General features: G+C 42.2%; 1 protein-coding gene across 1 annotated transcript in view; it reads right to left on the reverse strand.

The window, feature by feature from the left end:
- Nucleotides 1-20,288, reverse strand: part of ATF7IP (activating transcription factor 7 interacting protein) — a 207,813-nt gene that overhangs the window by 102,869 nt on the left and 84,656 nt on the right. The window lies entirely within an intron of this gene.

Consider the following 20,288-nt stretch of genomic DNA (forward strand, 5'->3'; position numbering starts at 1 on the left):
TAAGACATTATGTGCAACAGGCTTGTCATTTGCTCAGGGAACAAACCTATATTTATCTGAAATGTCAATAAAACATTTGACACAAATGGAGTATTGGGACCTATTTAATGTATATACAAGTATCCCCCAGAACCCATGTAGTAGTGACTCCAGTATACAGGTACAAAACCCTTTATAAAAAATTGCCTGGGACCGGAACAAAAAACGTTTAGATATCAGAATACTTGTATCTATAAAATGGGACAGCCCGGAGAGGGGATGGGACCAAGTGTAAACAATAGGGATGTGCATTCAGATGTGTCATTCTAAAAAGTTCAGTGCAAATCCAGATCTTAGTGTGTTGCACTTTCACAAGAAGAAATCCGACTCCAAAAATAGCCATATGCTGCTGGAGGCCACCATATTCGTTATTTGTTTGATAACAAAAAATCTAAATACACTTTCCTAGTAAGCAATACCTTATGTCATTAAGGCAATATTTACATGCGATCATACAGCTTATACATATAACCTAAAGGTAGTTTAATATGTTTGTATACTTCATACCACCAGAAAGATACTACAGTACTGTTTTCAGAAAGCCAATAGTTGCCATTTTAAATAAATTATAACATACATACATACACACATACATACAAAATTTGTTTTTTTTTAGCACACCTTACAAAAAGTTTATATATACATCTTTGCCAGCACTCCCAAAGATGTATATATAAACTTTTTGTAAGGTGTGCTAAAAAAAACAAAATTTTGTATCTGTATTTAAAAAATAATCAGGGAGACTAACCATCTCCCATTGGTTTAAGCACCCCACCCAAGCTCAGGTGTGCTCATGGCAGTGTAATAGAGCCAGGGATATGAAGAGTAAAAGCAGGAATGATTCAGCCCTCTGTGGCAAAAGGACTGTAGTGTTAGGACCAGTCTATATTGGGACACCTTGTAAGTGGTGACTGGCTAAGCAAAATATGACCATATTGTGTGACTAAGATCCCAATTTTATTTAAAAAGAATAGTTGTCTCTTGATGTAGTTTGCAGGCATTTTTTTGCAGCAGTTCAAAAAAATATGTTGTGCTATTGAAAATGGATGTGCGCCGATACCTGTATGTATGTATGCACATACATACACACACACATATATGTATGTATAGGTGTATGTATATGTGTATGGTTATTTAACCCTTTGAGTGCTAAGCACCTTCCCACCTGGGCGCTGAGCTTTTTTTAAGTTTTTTAATTTGTTTTTTTTAAACAAAAATGTAATGAGATACAGGCTTCTATGCAGCATGCCCCCTGCTCCTATACTTAATATTGTTAAGTATAAATAAAGTTGCACGGTGACAACACGTCATTGTGCGTGACGTCACCGCACATAACGTGAAGCCCCAGCGATGCCTGTCACTATGCAGGCCCGATCACCGGGGTAGGAGCTGGTGGGAGCCCCCAGATCTCCCTCATGGTGGGAGAGTGCTAGCGACGGCTCTAAGCCGTCGTTAGCACCAGAGTGGGAAACTCTGCGACGGCTCAGAGCCGTCGTTACCACTCAAGGGGTAAAGAACATAAAAATGAAACAAAAAATATGCAGGCAGGGGGTAAATGTTAATAGTTGTATTATTCATTAAAAAATGCTTACCTGATAAATTACTTTCTCTTGCGGTGTATCCAGTCCACGGATTCATCCTTTACTTGTGGGACATTCTCATTCCCTACAGGAAGTAGCAAAGAGAGTACAGAGCAGAGCTGTCCATATAGCTCCCCCTCTAGCTCCACCCCCCAGTCATTCGACCAAAGGTTAGGAAGAAAAGGGAGAAACCATAGGGTGCAGTGGTGACTGTAGTTTAAACAAAAAAAATGTAATTGCCAGGGCGGGCCGTGGACTGGATACACCGTAAGAGAAAGTAATTTATCAGGTAAGCATAAAACAGAATTTATGCTTACCTGATAAATTACTTTCTCCAACGGTGTGTCCGGTCCACGGCGTCATCCTTACTTGTGGGAATATCTCTTCCCCAACAGGAAATGGCAAAGAGTCCCAGCAAAGCTGGCCATATAGTCCCTCCTAGGCTCCGCCCACCCCAGTCATTCGACCGACTGACAGGAGGAAAAATATAGGAGAAACCACATGGTACCGTGGTGACTGTAGTTAGAGAAAATAATTAATCAGACCTGATTAAAAAAACCAGGGCGGGCCATGGACCGGACACACCGTTGGAGAAAGTAATTTATCAGGTAAGCATAAATTCTGTTTTCTCCAACATTGGTGTGTCCGGTCCACGGCGTCATCCTTACTTGTGGGAACCAATACCAAAGCTTTAGGACACGGATGAAGGGAGGGAGCAAATCAGGTTACCTAAACGGAAGGCACCACGGCTTGCAAAACCTTTCTCCCAAAAATAGCCTCCGAAGAAGCAAAAGTATCAAATTTGTAAAATTTGGCAAAAGTGTGCAGTGAAGACCAAGTCGCTGCCTTACATATCTGATCAACAGAAGCCTTGTTCTTGAAGGCCCATGTGGAAGCCACAGCCCTAGTGGAGTGAGCTGTGATTCTTTCAGGAGGCTGCCGTCCGGCAGTCTCGTAAGCCAATCGGATGATGCTTTTAAGCCAAAAGGAAAGAGAGGTAGAAGTCGCTTTTTGACCTCTCCTTTTACCAGAATAGACGACAAACAGAGAAGATGTTTGTCTGAAATCTTTTGTAACTTCTAAATAGAATTTTAGAGCACGGACTACGTCCAAATTGTGTAACAAACGTTCCTTCTTTGAAATTGGATTCGGACACAAAGAAGGTACAACTATCTCCTGGTTAATATTTTTGTTAGAAACAACCTTTGGAAGGAAACCAGGCTTAGTACGCAAAACCACCTTATCTGCATGGAACACCAGATAGGGCGGAGAACACTGCAGAGCAGATAACTCTGAAACTCTTCTAGCAGAAGAAATAGCAACCAAAAACAAAACTTTCCAAGATAACAACTTAATATCTATGGAATGTAGAGGTTCAAACGGAACCCCTTGAAGAACTGAAAGAACTAGATTTAAACTCCAGGGAGGAGTCAAAGGTCTGTAAACAGGCTTGATCCTAACCAGAGCCTGAACAAATGCTTGAACATCTGGCATAGCTGCCAATCGTTTGTGTAGTAAGACAGATAAAGCAAAAATCTGTCCCTTTAGAGAACTCGCAGATAATCCTTTATCCAAACCTTCTTGTAGAAAGGAAAGAATCTTAGGAATTTTTACCTTATTCCAAGGGAATCCCTTGGATTCACACCAGCAGATATATCTTTTCCATATTTTATGCTAAATCTTTCTAGTTACCAGTTTTCTGGCCTGAACCAGAGTATCAATCACCGAATCTGAAAACCCACGCTTTGATAGAATCAAGCGTTCAAACTCCAAGCCGTCAGCTGGAGGGAGACCAGATTTGGATGTTCGAATGGACCCTGAACAAGAAGGTCCTGTCTCAAAGGTAGCTTCCATGGTGGAACCGATGACATATTCACCAGGTCTGCATACCAAGTCCTGCGTGGCCACGCAGGAGCTATCAAGATCACCGAGACCCTCTCCTGATTGATCCTGGCTACCAGCCTGGGAATGAGAGGAAACGGTGGGAACACATAAGCTAGGTTGAAGGTCCAAGGCGCTACTAGTGCATCTACTAGATTCGCCTTGGGATCCCTGGATCTGGACCCGTAGCAAGGAACCTTGAAGTTCTGACGAGACGCCATCAGATCCATGTCTGGAATGCCCCATAATTGAGTTAATTGGGCAAAAATCTCCGGGTGGAGTTCCCACTCCCCTGGATGGAATGTCTGACGACTCAGATAATCCGCTTCCCAGTTTTCCACACCTGGGATGTGGATCGCAGATAGATGGCAGGAGTGATTCTCCGCCCATTGTATTATTTTGGTTACTTCTTTCATCGCCAGGGAACTCCTTGTTCCCCCCTGATGATTGATATACGCAACAGTCGTCATGTTGTCCGATTGGAATCTTATGAATCTGGCCTTTGCAAGCTGAGGCCAAGCCCTGAGAGCATTGAAGATCGCTCTTAGTTCCAGAATGTTTATCGGGAGAAGAGACTCTTCCCGAGACCATAGTCCCTGAGCTTTCAGGGATTCCCAGACCGCACCCCAGCCCATTAGACTGGCGTCGGTCGTGACAATGACCCACTCTGGTCTGCGGAAGCTCATTCCCTGGGATAGGTGGTCCAGGGATATCCACCAACGGAGTGAATCTCTGGTCTTCTGATCTACTTGAATCACTGGAGACAAGTCTGTATAGTCCCCATTCCACTGTTTCAGCATGCACAGTTGTAATGGTCTTAGATGAATTTGCGCAAAAGGAACTATGTCCATTGCTGCAATCATCAACCCTACTACTTCCATGCACTGAGCTATGGAAGGACGTGGAACAGAATGAAGAACTTGACAAGCGCTTAGAAGTTTTGACTTTCTGACATCTGTCAGAAAGATCCTCATTTCTAAAAAATCTATTATTGTTCCCAGGAAGGGAACTCTTGTTGACGGAGACAGAGAACTTTTTTCTATGTTCACCTTCCATCCGTGAGATCTGAGAAAGGCCAGAACGATGTCTGTATGAGCCTTTGCTTTTGAAAGGGACGACGCTTGTATTAGAATGTCGTCCAAGTATGGTACTACTGCAATGCCCCTCGGTCTTAGAACCGCTAGAAGGGACCCGAGTACCTTTGTGAAAATCCTTGGAGCAGTGGCTAATCCGAATGGGAGGGCCACAAACTGGTAATGTTTGTCCAGAAAGGCGAACCTTAGGAACTGATGATGTTCTTTGTGGATAGGAATATGTAGGTACGCATCCTTTAGATCCACGGTAGTCATAAATTGACTTTCCTGGATAGTGGGTAGAATCGTTCGAATGGTTTCCATTTTGAACGATGGTACCCTGAGAAATTTGTTTAGGATCTTTAAATCCAGAATTGGTCTGAAGGTTCCCTCTTTTTTGGGAACTACGAACAGATTTGAGTAAAATCCCATTCCTTGTTCCGTCATTGGAACTGGGTGCATCACTCCCATCTTTAGCAGGTCTTCTACACAATGTAAGAACGCCTATCTCTTTATTTGGTTTGAAGATAAGTGAGACATGTGGAACCGTCCCCTTGGGGGTAGTTCCTTGAATTCCAGAAGATAACCCTGAGAAACTATTTCTAGCGTCCAGGGATCCTGAACATCTCTTGCCCAAGCCTGAGCAAAGAGAGAGAGAGAGAGTCTGCCCCCCACTAGATCCGGTCCCGGATCGGGGGCTACTCCTTCATGCTGTTTTGTTAGCGGTAGCAGGCTTCTTGGTCTGTTTACCTTTGTTCCAGCCTTGCATCGGTTTCCAGGCTGGTTTGGACTGTGAGGCATTACCCTCTTGCTTAGAGGATGCAGAATTAGAGGCCGGTCCGTTCCTGAAATTACGAAAGGAACGAAAATTAGACTTATTCTTGGCCTTGAAAGGCCTATCTTGTGGGAGGGCGTGGCCCTTTCCCCCAGTGATGTCTGAGATAATCTCTTTCAATTCTGGTCCAAAGAGAGTTTTACCCTTGAAGGGGATGTTAAGCAATTTTGTCTTGGATGATACATCCGCTGACCAAGACTTTAGCCAAAGCGCTCTGCGCGCCACAATTGCAAACCCTGAATTTTTCGCCGCTAATCTAGCTAATTGCAAAGCGGCATCTAAAATAAAAGAGTTAGCCAATTTAAGTGCGTGAACTCTGTCCATAACCTCCTCATATGGAGTCTCTCTACTGAGCGACTTTTCTAGTTCCTCGAACCAGAACCACGCTGCTGTAGTGACAGGAACAATGCACGAAATGGGTTGTAGAAGGTAACCTTGCTGTACAAAAATCTTTTTAAGCAAACCTTCCAATTTTTTATCCATAGGATCTTTGAAAGCACAACTATCTTCGATAGGAATAGTAGTGCGCTTGTTTAGAGTAGAAACTGCCCCTTCGACCTTAGGGACTGTCTGCCATAAGTCCTTTCTGGGGTCGACCATAGGAAATAATCTCAAAAAGGTATGCCGGGCTTCTCCCACTCCTTATTCACTATGTCCGCCACCCGCTTGGGTATAGGAAAAGCGTCGGGGTGCACCGGAACCTCTAGGAACTTGTCCATCTTGCATAATTTTTCTGGAATGACCAAGTTGTCACAATCATCCAGAGTAGATAACACCTCCTTAAGCAGTGCGCGGAGATGTTCTAATTTAAATTTAAATGTCACAACATCAGGTTCAGCCTGTTGAGAATTTTTTTCTGAATCTGAAATTTCCCCATCTGACAAAACCTCCCTCATGGCCCCTTCAGATTGGTGTGAGGGTATGATAGAACAATTATCATCAGCGCCCTCCTGCTCTTCAGTGTTTAAAACAGAGCAATCGCGCTTTCTCTGATATGCAGGCATTTTGGATAAAATATTTGCTATGGAGTTATCCATTACAGCCGTCAATTGTTGCATGGTAATAAGCATTGGCGCGCTAGAAGTACTAGGGGCCTCCTGCGTGGGCAAAACTGGCGTAGACACAGAAGGAGATGATGTAGAACCATGTCTACTCCCTTCACTTGAGGAATCATCTTGGGCAATTTCATTATTTGTGGCAGTACTGTTCTTACTTTGTTTGGACGCTATGGCACAATTATCACACAATTTTGAAGGGGGAGACACATTGGCTTTCATACATATACAACATAGCTTCTCTGAAGGCACAGACATGTTAAACAGGCTTAAACTTGTCAATAAAGCACAAAAACCGTTTAAAAACCAAAACCGTTACTGTCTCTTTAAATTTTAAACAGAGCACACTTTATTACTGAATATGTGAAAATATATGAAGGAATTGTTCAAAATTTACCAAAATTTCACCACAGTGTCTTAAAGCATTAAAAGTATTGCACACCAATTTTCAGAGCTTTAACCCTTAAAATAACGAAACCGGAGCCGGTTACAGATTTAACCCCTATACAGTCCCAGCTACAGCCTTTGCTGTGACTTTACCAAGCCCAGAGGGGAATACGATACCAAATGACGCCTTCTAGGAACTTTTTCAACTACTCTCAGGTCCTCACACATGCATCTGCATGTCTTGCACTCAAAAACAACTGTGCAGTAATGGCGCGAAAATGAGGCTCAGCCTACAACTGGGAAGGCCCTTCCTGACTGGAAAAGGTGTCTAACATAGTGCCTGACGTCAAAAAAAACGTTCCCCAAGTTTATAAGTGTGAATTATCAGCATAAACATGTAAAAAATGTCCAAATAAAGCAATCGATTTAGCCCATAAAAGTGTCTACCAGTTTTATAGCCCATATTAAGCCCTTTATTCTGTTTGAGACTAAGAAAATGGCTTACCGGTCCCCATGAGGGGAAATGACAGCCTTCCAGCATTACACAGTCTTGTTAGAAATATGGCTAGTCATACCTTAAGCAGAAAAGTCTGCTAACTGTTTCCCCCAACTGAAGTTACTTCATCTCAACAGTCCTATGTGGAAACAGCAATCGATTTTAGTAACTGTCTGCTAAAATCATCTTCCTCTCACAAACAGAAATCTTCATCTTTTTCTGTTTCAGAGTAAATAGTACATACCAGCACTATTTTAAAATAAACTCTTGATAGTAGAATAAAAAAACTACAACTAAACACCACATACTCTTAACCATCTCCGTGGAGATGTTGCCTGTGCAACGGCAAAGAGAATGACTGGGGTGGGCAGAGCCTAGGAGGGACTATATGGCCAGCTTTGCCATTTCCTGTTGGGGAAGAGATATTCCCACAAGTAAGGATGACGCCGTGGACCGGACACACCAATGTTGGAGAAATTCTGTTTTCTCTTGCAAGGTGTATCCAGTCCACGGATTCATCCTTTACTTGTGGGATACCAATACCAAAGCTTTAGGACACGGATGAAGGGAGGGAACAAGACAGGTACCTTAAACGGAAGGCACCACTGCTTGCAAAACCTCTCTCCCAAAAATAGCCTCAGAAGAAGCAAAAGTATCGAATTTGTAAAATTTGGCAAAAGTATGCAGTGAAGACCAAGTCGCTGCCTTACAAATCTGTTCAACAGAAGCCTCGTTTTTGAAAGCCCATGTGGAAGCCACTGCTCTGGTAGAATGAGCAGTAATTCTTTCAGGAGGCTGCTGGCCAGCAGTCTCATAGGCCAAACGGATGATGCTTTTCAGCCAAAAGGAAAGAGAGGTAGCAGTCGCTTTCTGACCTCTCCTCTTACCAGAATAGATAACAAACAAGGAAGATGTTTGTCTGAAATCCTTAGTTGATTGCAAATAGAACTTTAGAGCACGAACTACATCAAGATTGTGCAACAGACATTCCTTCTTCGAAGAAGGATTGGGACACAGAGAAGGAACAACAATTTCCTGGTTAATATTCTTGTTAGAAACCACTTTAGGAAGAAAACCAGGTTTAGTACGCAAAACTACCTTATCTGCATGGAACACCAGGTAAGGTGAATCACACTGTAAGGCAGATAATTCTGAGACTCTTCGAGCAGAAGAGATAGCTACCAAAAACAAAACTTTCCAAGATAACTTAAAGGGATACTAAACCCATTTTTTTTTCTTTCATGATTCAGACAGAGCACAAGATTTTAAGCACCTTTCTAATTTACTCCTATTATCAATTTTTCTTTGTTCTCATGTTATCTTGATTTGAAAAAGCAGTACTGTAAGCTTTAGAGCCGGACCATTTTTTGTTCAGCACCTGGGTAGCACTTGCTGATTTGTGGCTAAATGTAGCAAACCAATCAGCAAGCGCTACCGAGGTGCTGAACTAAAAATGGGCCAGCTCCTAACCTTTTATTACTGCTTTTTCAAATCAAGATAACATGAGAACAAAGAAAAATTGAAGTAAATTAGAATTTTAGGAGTAAATTAGAAAGTTGCTTAAAATTGCATGCTCTATCTGAATCATAATGAAAAACAGTCACAGATATCCAGCACAGGGAATGTATCAAGGTGTGCCAGCAACCAGGTTCCTGCCAGAACCCAACAATATAGCATAAACAAAGATGAAGCAGCACCACCAAATTCATGTATCATGACTAAGGACTGTGTCCGAAACGTTGTTGTTTGATTTTTGGTCTGGCTACTCCTCAAGCTGAATAAAGCAACTTGAAGAAAGAATTTGGTGGTGCTGCTTCATCTTTGTCTATCTGAATCATGAAAGAAAAAAATTGGGGTTAGTATCCCTTTAATATCTATGGAATGTAAAGGTTCAAACGGAACCCCTTGAAGAACTGAAAGAACTAGATTTAGACTCCATGGCGGAGCCACAGGTTTATAGACAGGCTTGATTCTGACTAAAGCCTGTGCAAACGCTTGAACGTCTGGTACCTCTGCCAGACGCTTGTGTAAAAGGATAGACAGAGCAGATATCTGTCCCTTTAAAGAACTAGCCGACAATCCTTTCTCCAATCCGTCTTGGAGAAAGGACAATATCCTGGGAATCCTAATCTTACTCCATGAGTAACCCTTGGATTCAAACCAACAAAGATATTTCCGCCATATCTTATGGTAGATTTTCCTGGTGACAGGCTTTCTAGTCTGAATCAAAGTATCTATAACTGGCTCAAAGAAACCACGCTTTGATAGAATTAAGCGTTCAATCTCCAAGCAGTCAGACATAGAGAAACTAGATTTGGATGCTTGAACGGACCCTGTATTAGAAGGTCCTGCCTCATTGGCAGTGTCCATGGTGGGACAGATGACATGTCCACTAGGTCTGCATACCAAGTCCTGCGTGGCCATGCAGGCGCTATCAAAATCACTGAAGCCTTCTCCTGCTTGATTCTGGCGATCAGACGAGGGAGAAGAGGAAACGGTGGGAAAACATAAGCCAGATTGAAGGACCAAGGCGCTGCTAGAGCATCTATCAATGCCGCCTTGGGGTCCCGGGACCTGGATCCGTAGAGAGGAAGCTTGGTGTTCTGACGGGACGCCATCAGATCCAACTCTGGAATACCCCATAGCTGAGTCAGCTGGGCAAATACCTCCGGGTGGAGTTCCCACTCCCCCGGGTGAAAAGTCTGACGACTCAGAAAATCCGCCTCCCAGTTGTCTACTCCTGGGATGTGAATTGCTGAGAGATGGCAGGAGTGGTCCTCCGCCCACCTGATTATTTTGGTTACTTCCTTCATCGCTAGGGAACTCTTTGTTCCCCCCTGATGATTGATGTAAGCTACAGTCTTGATGTTGTCCGACTGAAATCTGATGAATTTGGCCGCAGCTAGTTGAGGCCATGCCTGAAGCGTGTTGAATATCGCCCTCAGTTCCAGAATGTTTATCGGGAGATGAGATTCTTCCCGAGACCATAAGCCTTGAGCTTTCAGGGAGTCCCAGACTGCACCCCAGCCTAACAGACTGGCGTCGGTCGTTACAATGATCCACTCTGGTCTGCGGAAACATATTCCCTGAGACAGGTGATCCTGAGACAACCCCCAGAGAAGAGAAACTCTGGTTTCCTGGTCCAACTGTATTTGAGGAGACAAATCTGCATAATCCCCATTCCACTAACTGAGCATGCATAGTTGCAGTGGTCTGAGATGTATCCGAGCGAAAGGGACTATGTCCATTGCCGCTACCATTAATCCGATTGCCTCCATGCACTGAGCTACAGATGGCCGAGGAATGGAATGAAGAACTCAGCAAGTAGTTAAGTTTCAACTTTCTGACCTCCGTCAGAAATATTTTCATTTCTACCGAATCTATTAGTGTTCCTAGGAAGGGAACCCTTGTGAGTGGGGACAGAGAACTCTTTTTGATGTTCACCTTCCACCCGTGAGACCTTAGAAAGGCCAATACAATCTCTGTGTGAGCCTTGGCTCTGTGAAAGGATGGCGTCTGAATTAAGATGTCGTCCAAATAAGGCGCCACTGCTATGCCCCGTGGTCTTAGAACCGCCAGAAGGGACCCTAGCACCTTTGTGAAAATTCTGGGAGCAGTGGCTAAACCGAATGGAAGAGCCACGAACTGGTAATGCTTGTCTAGAAAAGCAAACCTGAGGAACGGATGATCCTTGTGGATAGGGATATGCAGGTACGCATCCTTATGATCCAGGAAGGTCAATATATGACTACCGTGGATCTAAGGTAAGATTGTCCGAATGGTCTCCATCTTGAATGATGGGACTCTGAGGAATCTGTTTAGAATTTTTAGATCCAGGATTGGTCTGAAAGTTCCTTCTTTTTTGGGAACCACAAACAGGTTTGAGTAAAAACCCAGTCCTTGTTCTGCAATTGGAACTGGGTATATCACTCCCATCGTATGTAGATCTTCTACACAGCGTAAGAACGGCTCTCTCTTTGTCTGGTCTGTAGACAGACGAGAAATGTGGAACCTTCCCCTTGGAGGGGAGTCCTTGAATTCTAGAAGATATCCCTGGGTAACAATCTCTAAAGCCCAGGGATCGTGAACATCTCATGCCCAGGCCTGAGCGAAGAGAGAAAGTCTGCCCCCTACTAGATCCGGTCCCGGATCAGGGGCTACCCCTTCATGCTGTCTTGGTAGCAGCTGCAGGCTTTTTGGCCTGTTTACCCTTGTTCCAGCCCTGGTAAGGCTTCCAGGTTGCCTTGGGCTGTGAAGCGTTACCCTCTTGCTTAGCAGCTGTAGAGGCTGAAGCGGGTCAGCTCCTGAAATTACGAAAGGAACGAAAATTAGCTTTGTTTTTAGCCTTAAAGGGCTTGTCCCGAGGGAGAGCATGGTCCTTTCCCCCGGTGATTTCTGAAATAATCTCTTTCAATTCTGGCCCGATAAGGGTCTTTCCTTTGAAAGGGATATTTAATAATTTGGATTTTGACGACACATCGGCCGACCATGACTTGAGCCAAAAGCTCTCTGCGCGCCATAATGGCGAAAACCTGATTTTTTTGCAGCTAACTTAGCTAATTGCAAAGCGGCATCTGTTATAAAAGAATTAGCCAGCTTTAGAGTCCTAATTCTATCCATAATTTCGTCATATGAGGTCTCTGTCTGGAGCGACTCCTCCAGCGCCTCAAACCAGAAAGCCGCTGCAGTAGTTACAGGAATAATGCAGGCAATAGGTTGGAGAAGAAAACCTTGTTGAACAAAAATTTTCTTAAGTAAACCTTCTAACTTTTTATCCATAAGATCTTTAAAAGCACAACTGTCTTCAATTGGTATGGTTGTGCGTTTAGCAAGTGAAGAAACAGCCCCCTCTACCTTAGGGACTGTCTGCCACGAGTCCCACCTGGGGTCAGTTATGGGGAACATTTTCTTAAAAATAGGGGGGGGGGGGGGACAAAGGGGACACCTGGTCTATCCCACTCCCTAGTAACAATATCCGCAACCCTCTTAGGGATCGGAAACGCATCAGTGTATACAGGGACCTCTAGGTACTTGTCCATTTTACACAACTTCTCTGGGACCACCATAGGGTCACAATCATCCAGAGTAGCTAATACCTCCCTGAGCAATACGCGGAGGTGTTCCAATTTAAATTTAAACGCTAATGAATCTGACTCTGCCTGATGAGAAACCTTTCCTGAATCAGAAATTTCTCCCTCAGACATCAAATCCCTCACCCCCACTTCAGAGCGTTGTGAGGGCACATCAGATAAGGTTACCAAAGCTTCAGACTGCTCATAATCTGTTCTTAAAACAGAGCTATCGCGCTTTGCAGGAAAAACTGGCAGTTTGGATAGAAAGGCCGCAAGGGAATTATCCATGACTGTCGCTAGTTGTTGCAATGTAATAGGGGCAGACGCACTAGAGGTACTAGGCATCGCTTGAGCGGGCATAACTGGTTGTGACACATGGGGAGAGGTAGACGGACTATCCTCATTACCTTCAGTCTGAGAATCATCTAGGGCCACACTTTTAAGTGCAACAATATGATCTTTAAAGTGTATAGACATATTAGTGCAATTGGGACACATTCTGAGAGGGGGTTCCACCATGGATTCTAAACACATTGAACAAGGATTTTCCTTAGTGTCCGACATGTTTAACAGACTAGTAGCATACACAAGCAGGCTTGGAAAACACTTTAATCAAATAAAAAACACAAATTTGAAAAAAACACATTACTGTGCCTTTAAGAAATAAAAAGAGCACACAATTTTACAAAAACAGTGAAAAATGCAGCAATCCTTTTGAAATTTTCACAGTATGTACCTAAGGCTTTAATATGATTGCACCACAAGTTGCAGAACGATTAACCCCTTAATGCCCAAACCGGAGCAGCCTAAAGCCAACAACCGGTTAAATAACTACAGCAAATTGCCACAGCTTACTGCTGTGGCCCTACCTGCCCTTAGGGATCAGTTTTGGGGGAATAAAGCTTCTTTTAGGCCCTCAATCAGCAGCTGGACCCTTCATGTGAAGCAGCATGAACTGTCTCAATTCTAACTGCGCATCTGAGGCGCAAAATTAGGCCCCTCCCACTCCACAGAGTTGTGAGGCCTACAAAAATCACTTCTAAGTGACTAAATTTTTGCCATGTGGATAATAACCCCAGAAAACACCCCAAAGTGCTTTAAAAAGTGTCTCCAACGAGTATTTCTTGAAACAAATAATCGATTGCCCTGCATTAGTATCAACCAGCCTAATTAGCCCTGTTATGTAAGCATTCAATTCTTTACTAAGTCTCAGAACATAGCTTACCCTCCCCACATGGGGATCTTGTCAGTCTTCTAGCATTATCTCAGTCTTGTCTAGAAATAAATGACTGAACATACCTCATTGCAGTCAAGCCTGCAAACTGTTCCCACCAACTGAAGTTTTCTGGTACTCCTCAGTCCTGTGTCGGAACAGCAGTGGATTTTAGTTACAACATGCTAAAATCATTTTCCTCTTAGCAGAAATCTTCATCACTTTTCTGCTAGAGAGTAAATAGTACAAACCGGTACCATTTAAAAATAAACTTTTGATTGAAGATATAAAACTACAATTCTAACACCACATTCACTTTACCCTCCTGTAGAGAAACCCTAGTGCTTAGAGCCGGCAAAGAGAATGACTGGGGGGTGGAGCTATGTGGACAGCTCTGCTGTGTGCTCTCTTTGCCACTTCCTGTAGGGAATGAGAATATCCCACAAGTAAAGGATGAATCCGTGGACTGGATACACCTTGCAAGAGAAATATTATTATTAATAATAATAATAAATATAGCTGCAAGCAGCAATAGAGGTGGCCAAGCGCATTGCCTATGCAATGGCATACAAGCTGCTAAGTCACAATATATATCTATAAAGCAAGTTTTTGCAGTTCTAAGTTAAACAGTTGGAAAGAAAACACATTTTTGAAATTATTGCTTTTTTAAAGATGGCTGCCACACTATATGGTCAATACTTTAAGCATGAACAGATGTAACTCTAGGTCACATTATATGGTTATACAGCAAATTTCAAAGCTTTAACATAAGCGTTTGCAAAGAAAACACATTTTCAAAGTTTTTGCGTTATTCAAGATGGCGGCCATACCATGTGACCAATACATTCAACATGAACAGATGTAACTGTATGTCACAATATAAGGTTAAACGCAAAGTTTCACAGTTCTAACATAAGTGGTTGCAGAGAAAATAGATTTTCAAAATTTTCGCAGAAAACAATATGGCTGCCAGAATATATGATATACAGTCTCCATATTATGCACAATAGTTGTAACCATAGATGTCAATAAGCATGGCAAAAATAAAGCATTTTGGTAAAACGATTTTTGTTTTATTATTAATTTAAAAATATCGTTAAGCATTTTTGAATATTTCAAAATGTCTGCCAAACCACATGACCTATCAACTTCTATTGAACAAATCTGAATGTTAGTCATAAGATAACTCTATAAACAAAATTTCAAGTCTGTGCCATTAGCGATTTCGGAGAAGAAGATTTTTGTAGTTTTTAAAAACAGCGCATTCGAAACAAAATGGCCGCCAAGCTATGCAATGTATGGCTTTCAAATTGCACATACTAATGCTCACTATAGACTTCTACAATTTGCAGAAGTTTCATGAAAATTTGCAAATGTTTTATTTCACGAAGGCGACTGCGCAGTGCGAAGTTTACCTGCAATATTGCCTTTAGGGGTCATGACTATGTGTAATCATGTGTCTGCTGCACTGTAATATAGTTAAATAGCGTAAATATAATGCATAAAGTGCAAATTTACGCAATTAAATAGCGATAAAAAGGCGAATCGCTCATAGCAGCCATGTTGATTATGGAAAATTTGTAGTTTTAACAATCTTGGTAGATGACCTCGCAAAGAGTATATGTGCAAAATTGCGCTTTATTGCACTTAGCGGTTTCAGAGAAGAAGATGTTTAAAGATTTTCGCACATTTCAAAATGGCAGCTAGGTCATGTGACCAAATCACTTCTCTTGAACAAACTTTATTGTAGGTCAGTACAGCAGTACACACAGCAAGTTTCACAACTGTAACATAAGCGGTTCCGGAGAAGAAGATTTTCAAGCGTTTGTCAAAATTTGTTGCAAAAAACAATATGGCTGCTAGATCACATGACCTATGAGATTTATATTGCATAGGATTATGCACAGCATAGATCTCTAGCACTGTGCCAAGTTTCATGAGTTTTTGAGTTAAGCTGTTATTATAAGCATTTGAAAAAAACGGCGGAAAAATAATAATAATAATAATAAATAATAAAAATAATAATAATAATAATAATAATAATCTGAGCAAAAACAATAGGTGTCCAGCACTATAGTGCTTGGCCACCTAATAATATCTGGATGTCAGAATAATGTCTGGATTTGTACTTGTATATTATAGATCCACACACTGTACCTCTCTCCCCACATACACGTTTCTGTCCCCCACTGATCAGATGTTCCCCTTTCCCTCTCCAGGTGATTGTAGTGATGAGGGTACATGTACAGTAGTGTTATAGAGCAGACATGTTGACAAGCAACCTTATCAGTGTAGTGTTTATGCTGTGGTTACCTATTCATCACTGAGTCACATGACCTCTAATTTCAGTTATTAGCCCTTTAACAAGTGAGACCTGCATGTAAATAAGGGTATATAATAGTGCTTGACTAAATTATATTTCTGGCCAATACCGTTTTTTTTAAAATATTCTTACAAATAGTCACATAAAAAGGCTTTTAAAGGGATAATAAAGTCAAAATTAATGTTTCATGTGCAAAACCAGTATATACATTTTGTGATTTACTGATGGCTGTCACATGATACAGGGGGAGAGGAATTTAAATTTGAAATGGAGTAGAATATTTTCTGCAAATTTCAAAGCTAATCCAGTGTGTGTGCTATTGCATAGTCTTTATTATTTCATTTGTCAAATCTACTGTTGGTTGGTGTCCTTTAAGCAGTGTACAAATACAACAAACCCTAAATCAGGTTTTAAATTTACCATTAGGTGCTGTATCCTGGCTGTAATGTCCCTACAAACGGCAGAGGCCTGAACGCTCACATACGTTTTTATTCTGCAGCTACAGTATATTCTGTCATTACCACACATGGCAGAGTAAGGAACTGAACATAAAACTTTATAGAGCTTTGTGAGAAACAATTCAGGATTTTGACATTAAGTGAGGAAGAGACAGAGTTTACTCTATTCTAATGCTTTTTAAAACCTCAAATGAGTTATCTACACAAATATCATGTTTCTAGAGAAAATATATAAAAAGATGGGGGGAAAAAAATTAGAATATTTCCGGTTTTTAAAAGGTTTAGGTCATCTGTAAGATAATAACTACTTGTTCACTTAACCCTTTCAGTGCTATTTCTCCCCATGCGCTGAACCAGTTCTGACATGCGTGTTACCCACACAAATCATTTCTTTTCAGCAGATTGTGTTTGAGCTTGAAGCAATGTTCTCTACTATTCATAGCTTCATAAGAAAACCCCCAACACAACAAACACAGGTGGAAAAAACATAATTTATGCTTACCTGATAAATTTATTTCTCTTGTAGTGTATCCAGTCAACGGATCATCCATTACTTATGGAATATATTCTCCTTCCCAACAGGAAGCTGCAAGAGTCCACCCACAGCAAAGCTGCTATATAGCTCCTCCCCTAACTGCCATATTCAGTCATTCGACCGAAAACATGCAGAGAAAGGAAAAACCATAGGGTGCAGTGGTGACTGTGGTTCAAATGAAAAAATTACCTGCCTTAAAGTGACAGGGCGGGCCGTGGACTGGATACACTACAAGAGAAATAAATTTATCAGGTAAGCATAAATTATGTTTTCTCTTGTTAAGTGTATCCAGTCCACGGATCATCCATTACTTATGGAATACCAATACCAAAGCTAAAGTACACGGATGATGGGAGGGACAAGGCAGGTACTTAAACGGAAGTTACCACTGCCTGTAAAAAACCCTTTCTCCCAAAAATAGCCTCCGAAGAAGCAAGGTATCAAATTTGTTAAATTTGAAAAGTATGAAGTGCAGACCAAGACTCTGTCTTGTAAATCTGTTCAACAGAAGCCACATTTAAAAAAGGCCCAAGTGAAAACCACAGCTCTAGTAGAATGAGCTGTAATCCCTTCAGGAGGCTGCTGTCCAGCAGTCTCATAAGCTAAATGAATTATGCTTTTTAACCAAAAAGACAGAGAGGCTGCTGAAGTCTTTTGACCTCTCCTCTGTCCAGAATAGACAACAAACAAGGTGAACGTTTGATGAAAACTGTAGTAGCTTGTAAGTAAAACTTTAAAGCACAAACCACGTCCAATATTGTGTAATAGACGTTCCTTCTTTGAGGAAGGATTAGGATACAAGCATGGAACAACTATCTCTTGAGTGATGTACTTGTTAGATACCACCTTAGGAAAAAAACCCAGGTTGGTACGCAGGACTACCTTATCCGTACGAAGGACCAGATAAGGAGAATCACATTGTAACACAGATAACTTGGAGACTCTACGAGTCGAGGAATTAGCTACCCAAAAGGAACTTTCCAAGATAAAGATTGATATCTATGGAACAAAAAAGGTTCAAACGGAACTTCTTGAAGAACCTTAAGAATCAGGTTTAAGCTCCATGGCGGAGCAACAGTTTTAAACACAGGCTTGGATCTAACCAAAGCCTGACCAAATGCCTAAACGTCTAGAATACCTGCCAGACGCTTGTGCAAAAAAATAGACAGAGTAAAAATCTGTCCCCTTTTAAGGAATTAGCTGACAACCCTTTTCTCAAAAACATCTTGGAGAAAAGATAATATCCTGGGAATCCAGACTTTACTCCATGAGTAACCCTTGGATTCATAACAATCAGATATTTACACCATATCTATGTTCAATTTTCCTAGAGACAGGCTTTCATGTCTGTATTAAAGGTATCAATGACTGACTCGGAGAAGCCATGCTTTGATAACATCAAGCGTTCAGTCTCCAGGCAGTCCATCTCAGATTGATTCTATTTAGATGGTTGAAAGGACCCTGAGGTAGAGGGACCTGTCTCAGAAGCAGAGACCGTGATGGAAAGGATGACATGTCCACCAGATCTGCATACCAGGTCCTGCGTGGCTACGCAGGCGCTGTCAAAAACACCAAAGCCCTCTCCTGCTTGGTCTTGACCTCCGGAGGAAATCCCACTCCCCCGGAAGAAAAGTCTGACGACTTAGAAAATCCACCTCCCAGTTCTCAACACCTGGGATATGGATAGCTGATAGACAAGAGTGAGTCTCTGTCCAGTGAATTATTGTAAGACTTCTAACATCGCTAGGGAACTTCTGTTCCCCCTTGATGGCTGATGTAAGCCACAGTCGTGTATATTGTCCGACTGAGTATGATGTACCTCAGAGTTGCTAACTGAGGCCAAGTCTGAAGAGCATGGAATATCACTCCCAGTTCCAGAATATTTATTAGAAGGAGGGTCTCCTCCTAAGTCCACTATCCCTGAGCCTTCAGGGAGTTCCAGACTGCATCCCAACCTAAAAAGCTGGCATCTATTGTAACAATTGTCCCATCTGACCTGCGGAAGGTCATACCCTTGGACAGATGGACCCGACATAGTCACCAGAGAAGAGAATCTCTGGTCTCTTGGTCCAGGTTTAACAGGGGGACAAAATCTGTGTAATCCCCGTTCCTCTGACTGAGCATGCATAGTTGCAGCGGTCTGAAATGTAGACGTGCAAACGGTACTATGTCCCTTGCCGCTACCATTAAGCCGATTTCATTCATGTACTGAGCCACCGAAGGGCGCGGATGGGATGAAAAAACACGGCAGAAATTTAGAAACTTTGACAACCTGGACTCCGTCAGGTAAATTTTCATTTCTACAGAATCTATCAGAGTCCCTAGGAGGGAAACCCTTGAGATTGGGGATAGAGAACTCTTTCCTTGTTCACTTTCCACCCATGTGATCTCAGAAATGCCAGTACTACGTCCGTATGAGACTGGGCAATTTGGATGTTTGACGCCTGTATCAGGATGTCGTCTAAATAAGGGGCCACTTCTATGCCCCGCGGTCTAAGGACCGCCAAAGCGACCCCAGAACCTCCATAAAGATTCTTGGGGCTGTAGATATCCCAAAGGAAAGAGCTACAAACTGGTAATGCCTGTCTAGAAAGGCAAACCTGAAAAACGATGGTGATCTTTATGCATCACAATGTGAGGATAAGCATCCTTCAAATCCATTGTAGTCCTCTATTGACTCTCCTGGATCATAGTTAAGATGGTACGAATAGTTTCCATCTTAAATGACGGAATTCTGAGGAATTTGTTTAAGATCTTTAGATCCAAAATAGGTCTGAAGGTTCCCTCTCCTTGGGAACCACAAACAGATTTGAGTAAAAACTCTGTCCCTGTTCCTCTCTTGGAACTGGATGGATCTCGTACACAATGTAAGAATGCCTCCTTCTTTATCTGGTTTGCAGATAATTGTGAAAGGCGAAATCTCCCCTTTTTTTGGGGGGGAATCTTTGAAATCCAGAAGATATCTCTGGGATATAAATTCCAATGCCTAGGGATCCTGGGCATCTCTTGCCCACGCCTGGGCGAAGAATGAAAGTCTGCCCCCTATAGGATCCGTTACCGGATAGGGGTCCGTTCCTTCATGCTGCCTTAGAGGCAGCAGCAGGCTCCTTGGCCTGCTTATCTTTGTTCCAGGTCCGATTGTCTCCAGACCGCCTTGGACTGAGCAAAAATTCCCTCTTGTTTTGCCTTAGAGGAAGAAGATGCCACACCTGCCCTGAAGTTTTTAAAAGGTACGAAAATTAGACTTTTTTTTTTTTTTTTTTTTCCCTTGATTTAGACCTATCCTGAGGAAGGGCATGACCTTTTCCTCCAGTGATATAAGCAATAATCTCCTTCAAACC

This window comes from Bombina bombina, chromosome 7, assembly GCF_027579735.1.
Source record: "Bombina bombina isolate aBomBom1 chromosome 7, aBomBom1.pri, whole genome shotgun sequence".
Classification (NCBI taxonomy): Eukaryota; Metazoa; Chordata; class Amphibia; order Anura; family Bombinatoridae; genus Bombina; species Bombina bombina.